The sequence below is a fragment of the Labrus mixtus genome, chromosome 9 (genome assembly GCF_963584025.1).
Source record: "Labrus mixtus chromosome 9, fLabMix1.1, whole genome shotgun sequence".
Taxonomy (NCBI): domain Eukaryota; kingdom Metazoa; phylum Chordata; class Actinopteri; order Labriformes; family Labridae; genus Labrus; species Labrus mixtus.
The window spans coordinates 14,075,184-14,087,519 of NC_083620.1; the positions used below are offsets into that span (position 1 = coordinate 14,075,184).

The following is a 12,336-nucleotide window of genomic DNA, read 5'->3' on the forward strand; positions in this document are numbered from 1 at the left end:
TCTGGGAGTTGAGATCTAATCCTTCACTCTCTCGCTCGACCTAGGAAGACTGTGAGAGAGAGTTAGTGATGTTTGTACTGGCAAGTCATTGTTAACAAGGCTATGTGGGAAGCCAACAGTTGCCAGCAGTGCAGTGCTGTGCTCAGCATGCTACAGGTGTCTGTGTTTGTCTTTCTTAGAAGTAGCATGTATTGGCCCTGAAACAATACATGCAATTTGTCAACTATATATTTATATTCAAATAGGATGATTCATGTCCTGCATCAAAACGTGTATATAATAGCTCACAGGATTCTTTGGCTCTGCTATTATGATGCAAAGACAACCATTTAACAAGTGTTGTTCTTCTGTTTTGGACATGTTGTTCGCATGGTTTTCGATAGACATTTGTCAGTTTTTGTTTAGAATATAAACATTAAAAGAAAACATTTATAACGTTAATGTGTGCTTTTTGAAGCCACCAGTTTTGCCTTTGTCCCACACTAATCACTTATTGTCATTTTCTGCTCTTCTCGGAACTGTTGTGTGAATTCATCCACAATGATTATGGCCTACTTTTTAGTTTATGGAAGAAGGGGAAGATAATTCAATTCAATTCAATTCAAAAAACTTTATTTGTCCCCGGGGGGCAATTCAAAGGCACACAGAGCAGTAAATTAACAACAGTGCAAGTAAACGAAACATTTTAACCTAAATATAAAGTGTCAATTTAAATACAACTTAAAGCTTAAACTTAACTTAAAAATACAAAATATAAAAGAGTAGATATAAGTGGACAGTGATCGGACTAACAGATGCAAACAGAACTATGTGCAGTAAACGAGAAATAAATATATATATACAGAGCTATGTGCAAGTAGGCCAATACTGAATGATAAGTTATTAAGGTGCATGGTGAATAATGGAACAACAGAACTAATATATACAATATAACTGTAAAGGTAAAAAATTAGATGGATAAGAACAACAGGAATAAATTAACCAGAACTGTATGAATACTGAAATAGAAAGGATAGAATAAAGTGATGTAGTGCATGAGACCTGATACAGCAGAGGCAGTTAAGGTGCATGGCAAATATAAAGGAAGTAAAAAAGCAAGTTCACGGCTGAGAGTCTGCACTGGTTGAGAGGTGTTGGTGTCTGTTGGGGGGGGGGGGGGGGTCTGTTGAGGAGCTGGACAGCCCTGTGAACAAAGGCTGCCCTTCTCCTCTGTGTCCTGCAGCAGGGACAGCGAAGCCGGCGTCCTGAGGGGAGCCACTCAAACGCTGGGAAGAGAGCGTGTGAGGGGTCCTGCATGATCCGACCTGCTAGCCTGATTGTCTGTTGCTCATAGATCGATGTCAGAGTCCTTACAGGTAGTCCAATGATCTTAGAGCAGACTGTGACCGTGCTCTGCAGGCGGTTTCTGTTCTGGAGGGTGGTGGAGTGGAACCAGCAGGTTATAGAAAAAGTAATAATGCTCTCAATGAAGGAGTAGTAGAAGGTCAGAAGAATGTTCTTACTGACTCCAAAGGAATTGAGCTTCCTCAGGAGGTATTTCCGCTGCTGACATTTCCTGAGAATCTCCTCGGTGTTGGAGGCGAATTTCAGCAGGCTGTCGAAGATGGTACCCAGGTACTTATACTCCTCTACTAGTTCGACAGGATTCCCATGGATTGTGGTGACTGCTGATGCAGCCAGTTCCCTCTGCTTGTTGGAGAAGGTCACCACCATGTCTTGTGGTCTTGCTCACGTTCAGTTCGAGGCAGGAGCTGTCACGCCACTCCACAAACTCCTGAAGAACCGGTCCACGGTGCTGAGAGGGGCCTGACAGCAGAGGCAGGAGTCAACTGTGTCGTCCGCGTACTTCACCAGGTGACAGTTTGGCTGCGTGGTTCTGCAGTCGTCGGTGTAGAGGATGAAGAGCAGAGGTGAGAGCACGCAGCCCTGAGGGGAGCCAGTTGAGGTGTGTTGGAGGTTGGAGAAGGTGTTGTTGACCAGAACTCTCTGTGATCTGTTGGTCAGAAAGTCCAATATCCACAGGATAAGCTGGTCGTTCAGATGGAAGCAAGTTGAAAGTTTGTCAGCCAGGATATGAGGCTGCAGGGCGTTGAATGCAGAGGAGACGTCTGCAAACAGGAGTCTGGCTGAGGTGTTGGGGTGCTCCAGGTGTTTTTGAACTTCATCCCTTCTGTTTGACTAGCCTCTTGAGTGCTACTTGTCTCACTCTGTGAAGGGCTTTGTAATTTACTGAAAATCATCTTATTGTACTCTGTGATCAAAAAATGATTACTGACAATATCATTTTTTTTTGTACTTTGAATGGACTGTAAGACACTCTCACTTGGTTTACTCTGACTTCTTGCTTTTGGAGACAAAACTTCTCTGTGATCCTGTTAAAGGAACATTATTTAAGGGCCCGTGTCCACGGACAGCGCCCAAAACCTCAGTTCCAGAGCGCTTCTCAACAGTGCTCATTGTTGCCAGGTTGCAAAAGTTAACTTCTGCTTCTCTCTGTAATGTCCGTTAGGTGTGTTTAAGTACCCTCGAAAAGACGAGTTGGACTGGCGTCTCCTCCGCCATTGTTGTTGTCAAAGCTGATATCAGATATCCCGCCGCTTCTTGATTTTGATTGGTGGATGAGGGAGAAGTGACATCGATTACAAATGTATCCTTTAAAGTATTTGGTTATTTGCTTTCTAACATCTGCTGGGTGACACTGGATCGTGCCCTTCACTCATGCTGTTAGTAACGACTCTCTGTTTGATTGTGACTGTTTGGTGACTACAAGATGGGACTAATAACTCTAGGATTCAGGATGAGGGGGTACACAAGACTCCCCTCTTTATATCTCTCTCAAAGTTTCCTTTGACAAAGATTGATTTGGCTCAGTGATGTAAATTTATTGCAACACTGAATTAGATATAACAAAGACAGAAATGGAAAATAACTATGTAGAAATAATCAGTCTTGTCACAGAGGATCCTGTTCTCTTTTCTATGTTGTTTAGAGGCATCAGTATTCATTTCAGTCTGTTTCATAACCCATTAGCTTTAAGTAATTGAATATGTTTGGTTTTTATTTGCACTTTATTCAACACATTTGTTGTTAAAAGCATGACTTTAAATAAAATGTGTTTCCTCTGCGTTGAAAGGGGTTCAGAACAGGGTATCATGTCATATAATGTCCTCTGTCTTACACAGTAGTGTGTTATATCCATCATATTTTAGGGACATTTTCAAGTAATTGTACTGTAATGTTTCACCTCCTTTTCTCATTAAACTTTAACAAATGGACCACTGGGGCTGTTAACTAGGCAGAGCATCAGGATCAATACAGTATAATGCAATACTTTCCCCGGTGTATTATTTACCAGTGTTTAAAAAGTATCCTTAAATACCTTCAAGTCGTAAATCAAATCTGACATGAGCTGCTCCATTGTTAAACATGGCTACAGAAAACAGCAGAGAAATGGTTCTCTTTAGAGTGCGTCAATGTCTGTAAGATCTTAAATATCTTATAGCGATTGATCTGTGCTGCAGGTACACAGGAGTAAAATACATTTTGACATTTTATACCCCTGAAGGGTATTATTTTTTAATTTAACTGCAGCCAAATGCAAGTCACATAAAGTCATAAATCAAAACTGTGTAATGCAATTTCCAAGTTTGTTTGTCTCCCGTTGCCTGTATTGTAGTGCCACATGAATGAATAGACAAGTTAACACAACCTACAGTGATTGGAAAATTAATAGTCCATCCACTACCTCCCACCCACAAATATCATTACATGCTGCGTCTATTTTTGTTCACTGTGAGTGGGGAGGTCCACATTGTATACACATCAGGTGTTTTTTCTTCTAATGTAAGGGGAGGAGGAGGAGGAGGAGCAGAGATTTTATTGGTGATGTGTAAAGGGGTGTGTTGAGGGGAAAAAAGATTGGGCTGGTTATATTGAATATAGAAATGTGTGTGGGTGGGTGTGTCGCTCTCTCTTAGTACTCTTACTTCCTCTTTCTTCTATATCCACTAAACCTGAGTGACCTGTCAACTTTTCAGTTGTAACAAATCAATGTTGTGCAGACGAATATTTTTAAATATAAGAAAAAAACTATTTAAATCTTGGTAGATATCTAATTTGTTAGGCTACATTTGGGGAAATTGTTCATAAAATTATGCCGATACAGAATATTTCTACATGGATGGGTGCCACCATAGATCTACAATACGTGGATATTTCCACTCTAAAATGGGAAAATGAATTATATAGGATAAGGCCAGCCAATGTTTTTGTTATTGTAAAGGAAATCCAATTAAAAGGCCAAAGCCAACAATTAAATAATCCTATAAAGTGCTTCTATATGTTGCAAAAGTATTAGGAAGGCTAACAAGATTTACTTTGGTAACAAATCCCCAAAGTTAATTGAGCAATGTTACACTGGAAAACCATGATTCAGTTTTAGGCACTCGGCTATAAGCAATTATAAAATGGTGTGTTGACAGGTCCTTTGGTGGCCTGTGTGATTCCGAGATACCAGCCTGATTAATTTAAAGTCTATCTGCTGGAACTTCATTAACTGTCATCAGAACTCCTCAGGCAGAGTGGTACTCAAAGTGCAAAGTCCCAGTGCTTTTGTGCTCTGTATGAAATGTGTCAGACTTACTCTGAACAAACTGCTTCTCATTTATACTGAGAATGACGAGAATGTATTTATCATATAAAGTGACAACATTCATCTCTCTGAATGACAGTAGAAATCTCTAAGGTTTGGTAGAGGAAAAATGAATGATCACCGAAGTCAGTCAGATATGCTCTCCAACTTTCACTTTCATTGTTTCTGGACCTAAACTCGAAGCAAATCATCCTGCAACACACATCAACAAGTTGCGTTGAAATGCGTATTCATCCATGACTGAAAATAGTCCCTAACATATGCACAATTTTTTTCTGGTTTGAGTAAGATTTGCTTAGAGCTAGAGTGCCCAGCTGTTTGTGGGAATTAAGCAGCCTATTTAGAAATTAAGCGTATATTTATGACCCAATTTATAAGAGTTATGGCCTCAATAGAAACAAATGGGCTAAGGTGCCGTAGCCAACATGCGAGGGAAGTTGTACACGTCTGAGGGATGGAGTAACATAAATGTGTCTTTCAACAGGAAGTTGTGTTTTTGCTGCTGCTTAATTGTCAGTAGGGGTTAGGATTATTAAAGAATATGATGGAAGGATGTTGCCTGGATAAAAGATCCCAATTAATTCTTGAGCAGATTGGAGTCTGATAAGCACTATTGGTTGGTCTGTGGTCTCCAAGTGCCCTTCTATTTGACAATAAGAAAAGTTTAGACTAGCATGACACAGACTTTATTCTTTGAAAATATATAGTTCAGATTGCTCCTCTGTTCTGTGTTTTACTTCAAGATTACTTTATTTACTTTTCCTGCTCAGAAAACTCTGTTTCTCTTTCCCTCCCAGAGGTTGTCTCTGCCTACATATCATCATCTGTCTATCTTAGTGGTGTACACACACACACACACACACACACACACAACATACACACACATAGTCATCTGGGCAATGGGCCATGAGAGGAGGAGTGTTTGGAGAATGAAGCTCTTCTATGCGAGCCGTCTGCCGTCTCTCCGCAGGCTACACATAACATGCGTAACCACTTCTCTCTGTCTCTGTCTGTCCCTCTTTCTGTCTCTGCTTCTTGCCCACTTTGCTTTCTCCCTCCTTCCATTCTCTCTTTCTCCTCTCCATCACTCTCTCCCCCGTCTCCTCCTCAGAGTCTGTCTCTCTTTCTCTGCTCCTCAATTCTTCATCATGTTTTTTTTCCGTCTCCCCTCTACGCGCAGGCATGGTGAATTGATCTCTAAATTAATACCTGACTCTTGCTCCGGGTGTAGAGAAACCGCCTGGCATTAGAATAGGGAGTTCTGCCTCTGACCTTGGCTTGGTCCTTTCTATTCTAGTATTCAGGAAGCGTGAATGGATCATAAAAAATCCTTGGTCCCCGTCGTTTCCCCTAGTCACCAAGGAATACAACCCATTTTCTTGTCCCAGGGTCACACATCCATACAGCCTCTGCTGCTGTCAGTCTTTCTTTGTTGTTTTCTGCACACACATGCGTACCCTTGTATCAGCCTCTGCCTCCGTTAAGAGTCATATTTATGTCAGAGTTTCTCTTAGCTGTTTTTCCTTCTGTGTATATGTGTCTTTTGATGTGCCTCAGCCAGAACAGCAACACAATTCCACTGGGCTCACCACTCTTTTTTTGTCACTAGCTTATAGCGAATAATACACAACATGACCAGAAGCTGCAGGGAATCTTGAGTATGTGTGGTGACATTTCTCTCCATACTAAGCATATGGGTGCTAACATGTGTGACAATGAGTGCACAGGCATGGAACTGTGTGTGTGCTGTGAAAAGAACCCACTGAGACAGAGCGTGATGAAGATAGACAGAAAGTGATGAGATGAATTAGGGACAGAGGAGAGAGAAATGAAGAGGAAAGGATTTTTCGAACAAAGAGGTGTTCATGGCTGGTTTGTGGTGCCGGGGCTGAGAGACGCGGTGACGTGCTGTCATGACTCTGAACTTGATTCTTTATTTGAGGGATAATTCTTCTCCTTTAATCCATTCCAAGTCAAAACCTATGACACATGATGAACCCAGAATGAGCACAGACTGTATATTTATTCTGTTCTGTTGGTTTATTTTCTTTCAGATCTATTATATTCTAATTCTGTTCTTTTTTTTTTTCATATCTGTTCTGTACTATGTAACACCAGCCATGGCTAAGTTCAAACGTAGTCTAGTTTGGCTGCACTTTCTAATGGAACATTTTTTGCCCTACCAACATTTGAGGTGTTGCAGCTGAGAAGGTTCCAATGTAAGGATAAATTACAACTTAAATCTTACAACTAGCCTGTAGATGTAAAGGCCTCCATAAAATACGTTGGTCCGGCTGTTTGCAGTCTGCAGTGCGTTCTCCGTGATTGATTTTATCTGTATTATATATATATTAAGACATGTGCGATGATTTGACACATGTATGACACATTTGTTTCCAATGAGAGGAGCAAGACGTAACTTTTAATTAGCTCATGTTGTAAGCTCTTGACATGAATGATGCTATTTTACACTAGCTGTAAGGATGTATGCTTTAATTATCAAACATATAGCTTTATCACATTTTCATTTCTGTTTGTCGATTAACGGCAGTTAACAGAAGTTATTTTCAGCCGTTAGTCTGTTAAGAGACAAAGAGGAAACACTGTAACAAATACTGCAATAATAATAAAAATTCCTTTCACTTATTGGTCACATGAAGTTAAGACATTTTCTTCTATATTATATGGACGATATTCACTACTAGTGAACCCAACGTCTACGTCGAGCAACCAATATAACTGACACAAATTAAGTAACACACTATTTTGTTTCAATGTTGTGTTTAGTTTGGATTAACACCCAAACCTCTGACTGAATTTTCTAGGCCATTGTTCTTCTCTGTGCTAATATCTCTTTCTGTTCCTTTTTATTCCATTTCATTCTTTCATATTCTGTTCTTTTTTTATTCTATTATTTGTATTGTAATTTTTGTCTGTTTTCTTCATTTGATTCTATACTCCAGATTATCGTCTGTTATATTCTATATGTTCTTACTCATATTTTTTAATCATTATTGATCATTATTACTCTTACTATTGAATTCTTACTATTAATTAGTATTATTGTTATATTCTTTGTTATGATATGCTTTGGCAGTATTCTCACATGCATGACAAAAAAGCATACTGAATTGAAATGAAAAGATTCTATTCAGTTTCTTTCTGTTTTTTTCAGTCTGTTCTATATAATTCTGTTCTGTTTCATTCGGTCTACTTCTTTTTTTCATTGTGTACCTACTGTACAGAAGTTATGATAATGATGAAGATATTAAGTGTGTGCTTTGGTTGGTTGATTACTGCACTGGTGCATAACCTCATTTATCATCTAGAGTTAATAGATTGTGCCTATAGTGAATCATTCACAAATCCATACTGTTTATGTACTATTGACTGCCACAGATTGCATTTACATCCTGGCTGCACCTGATTATCTCTGTGTCCTGATAGAGTGAAAACGTGGGAGTCAGAAGCTCCTTGAGGTGTCACTCTTGTTTTGTTGTGAGGGGTTAAGGACAGAATGATTTCATTCAGCGTGGTGAAAGCGATTAGTCATCCAAATTCAACAGGAACAGTCATGACAAGCAGTGTATCCATCCTTTCAATCCTCACACCTTGAATTCATGCATTTGCATTATCTAATTAGAAATGAGAAACATGGCAGTGCCCCCTCCCTCAACCTCCAAAACCTCCTTTGTGGCTGATCCCTGCTGTATATGAAGGAAACATAACATTAGAATATACCTGGAAGTAACTTGGTGTTGCTCTATTTGCGAGAAAGTTACACTATAAAGTACATTAAAGAGGACATATTATACCCCTTTTCTACCTTTTCAAACAGTCCACTGTGGTTTAAATGAAACATCTGTGCTGTGCTTTGGTCAAAATATAACATGAATCAAGCACCAGAGGAGGTTTGTGACTCTGTATATACCAGGTCTCTCAGAACGCTCCGTTTTGGTGTGTGTGTCTCTTTAAATGCAATGAGCCCCCCCTTGAGTTTTCAAAGTAGACATCACTCCTTCACTAGTGAGAATAAAAATGGTGGACCTGCACAAAAGTTTTGTTCTAGGCTGGGGGTGGAGTCCATGGGTGGAGATTTTAGTGTAGGGGAAGGTATTTCTTTGCCAGAAACCCACTGTGATGTCACAAGGAGAGCACATTTTTCTCTGTGTTGTAAGATGTATGCAGACCACAAACAAAGGACTGGATGGTTTATTTCACATTTTGTGGGCTGGTAGACACTCAGGTTACCCAAATATATGTTCAAAAACACTTTAAAAGTGGATTTTTCATAATGTCTCTTTTAAAAGGAAATTCTTGCAAAACTGTGCACTTTTCCATTCTAAGAGGCTCATAATAATTAGCACAGTCAAATAAATATAGCCTAACAGTCACTTTACATCCGTTGGAGTTCTTGTCATGCTAAAAGCTCTTCCGAAAGTGATCAGTCACAAGTTCGATGTAGGTTGACGTCACTGTTTTCAACACCTCGCACTGACATTTTTTTTCCACAAAGTTATTTCAAGAGTTTCTTCACACCTTTATGTTACTTAAAAGGTGCCAAATGAAACGCAGAATGACAAGTCTTGTTCCCGTGTTGACAAGAAAATTACAGCTTCTGTGGTGATTTAGCTGTAAATTGAAAAAGGTGTTAATACAGTGATGACCATGGGGACACACATTTACACACATGCACACACAAACACACACTCAAAGAGTTCTTCAGTGTTTCACATTCATGTCTAGCCTTGGAGCTTTGATTAAGTAGATTCTGAAACTCTCTCCCTCTACACCCACACACACACACATAGAAACACACTCTCTCTATTTGACACATACACATTGATTTGCCAACCTGTCCATATATTTCCAACTTCCACGTATACAGCACTTCTGTGTGCCTTTCTCTCGCTCACTCCTTTCATTAAAAGGCTCAGTCACTTCTACATGATTTGAGACGCTCAATAATAGCACTGTACCATCATCTTTATCGGTGACGTTTTGCATGGTTATATGTCTTCTTAATGGCCACACTGGGGGAAATTGAGTGAAATAATATCTGAAATCCTGGCAAGGCAGGGAGATTTATTGTGCTGCAAAGCTTCCTTTATTCATGTAAGCGGCGTACTGAAAGTGCCGGATAACCCTGGCAGGCCCCTAAATGCTTTTCCTAGCATCAAGATACATATATTGTTCAGTGCTAAAAGCATAGCAGTAATGGGTTAATGTAACCTAAACATTCCTTATTTAAAGAGCTTTATTTTCTTAGTCACCAGATGGTAATAACTTTAAATAGTTTAAATGCTTATCATGTTCCTATTAAGAGATGAGTTAAAGTCACTTTTTGCAACTGGAATGGTAATAATGAAACATTAATAAAGAGCAACAATACAGCTCAGTTGTTCTATCTATACAATACTTTCCACAATGTAATTATGACAGTATTGTAGGATTATGCCAGCCTGACAGGCCGTGACTCTACTTTCTAAACTACTTCCTCAAAACAATAGCTCTTATTTCATCTAGTCAAGAACGTTTGACTGACATCATCACATACAGTACTGGTATATGTGCATCTGTTAGCTTTATGAAGCGGCTTGCAAATAACCACTTTCGCAAATTATCAAGGACTTTTTTTCCCCCACACTGTAATTTCTTACTTGAAGTAGTCAGACAGACAGAGTTTTTATTTTTAGGATTTTTACATTATCCAAAATAAAGAGAACATTTGAATAAATGTATACACGCACATAGGTCCAGATAGTATATGCCTGTTTAATCCTCTCTATTATACTAATAACACTAAGGTATTATACAGGTGTTTCATTCCTGTGTTAAATATCAAAACAGAGGGGCAACACGTCAATATGTCATGGTTGATTCTTAAAGACTCCAGACTTCAGAAGCCATCAGAAGAAGTTCAAAGAAAAGAAAATGTCCTACTGAAAAGTAACAATAGATGCTATAGCAGACTCCTTCGATAAAGCTCAGTAAGTTAGTTTGATTTTAAGTTCTGCCTCTGTCTGTTCTGAAAGCAATAGCTATAGTTTATGTGGCGTTACCTGTTGTAGACAATCAGAATTCAAGGGGTGCGATAGGGGCATCTAAGGCCACCCCTGGAGACACCCCAGGTAACAGAGACTGTAGAGGAAGGTCAGTGTGTGAAGACCTCACATAACAACAGCAATGCTAAAAGGACTATGCTTCAAGATAGTCAGCATACTTACTTCACAATGTCAAAATAGACTCAGCTTTTATGGTTCTGCCAGCAAGAGGGTCATTTCTGTTGTGTTATTGTACAGTATATGCTGCATACTTGACATCGTCTGGCATCTTTGTGCTTGTTTCTTTCAGTGAAGAACCTAACAGCCACATAAGTTTTCACAGTTTGGATTTTTCCTTAACCCCAATGACAACTAAAAGCTGAACAGTACTGTATATCAGTGTGGGCGTGTGTGTGTGTGTGTGTGTGTTCAGCTGCGGCTGTTTTTGTGTGTATGGGGCCTCATTTGGAGTGCTGTAAGGGCTCCCTGGCTCCCAGAAGAATTGCTGCTGTTGCATCGTTTAAGCCACAGCCGCAATGACCAAACAGCAGCAATATTATCAGAGCATGCAGCACAGTCATAATGTATCCACACATTTGGCTGCAGGTAATATGATTTCATTTATTGTTGCAATAAAACAGGTTGTTTCTCAGAGTGTCTCACTTCTTTCATCAGAAAGTCCACGATGCTCTGGCATTGGTGAGAGTGTGTTACAGCCAGTAACTGTTTTTATTTTTTTATATATTTCATATAGTGCTGAAGGCTGTCTGCACAGCGCAGCATGACACTCAATATTTGTCATTTTGGTAATTTCCTGCTCTTAATTTCCAATTGTGTAATACAAAGTGGGTCCAAACCCACACTGAGAGCAGTCTTTCCCATTCTCACTTTATTATGCCTATTATACAGCATCACCTCAAGTGTCTTTCCTTAAGGCGTCAGTCCTGGATCATTTGGTGATACTCTTGTTTAATAGGGTAATAGCAAGTGCAGTGTAAGACAGCAAAAGTCCCCCGAGCATCTATTCTCTCTAACATTAAAAAAAACAACTGATATATCTGTTTATGAGGCCGTTGTCATGTTATTTGATGGTGTACATGGCTGTAGTTTTTTACATAACAGCTATTTAGCTATTGCAAAAAAACAAAAAGGGATCCACCGAAAAAAATATGGTGTGTGTTTTTCTAGCACATTTTTATCATTTTTTACCATTATGTTTCAAAATTGGGTCTAATAAATCTATTCAGTAAAACTGTCACTGAAGATGTGAAGCTCTTTGGAATAGGAAGAATGTGTCTATCAAAATAAAATGTGTTTTTCATCTTTTGAAAGAAACAAGAAATCTTGCTTCCACAATATAGCCAACAGAGGCTGACACTGATGTCTGTGAATGCTTTGAGATTTTTAAGTAAAAAAAAATGTCCCAAATATATTCGGTTATATCTGCAACATTTTTGAACTGATATTCACCCACTGAATATCTGAAATTCTGCCCCACAGAAAGCATTTCTTCTTAGTGTGAAAAGGCCACATTATACAGCATTATGGAATGTGTTCCATTACCAAAGAAGTACTGAAACCCGTTTTAATGAAATTCCTTTTGTGGCTCTGTAGTTCCTTGAGGCAGGTTCAGGCAGAGTG

At 39.3% G+C, this 12,336-nt stretch overlaps 1 protein-coding gene across 6 annotated transcripts in view; it reads left to right on the plus strand.

The window, feature by feature from the left end:
* Positions 1-12,336, plus strand: part of gria4a (glutamate receptor, ionotropic, AMPA 4a) — a 112,301-nt gene that overhangs the window by 3,914 nt on the left and 96,051 nt on the right. The window lies entirely within an intron of this gene.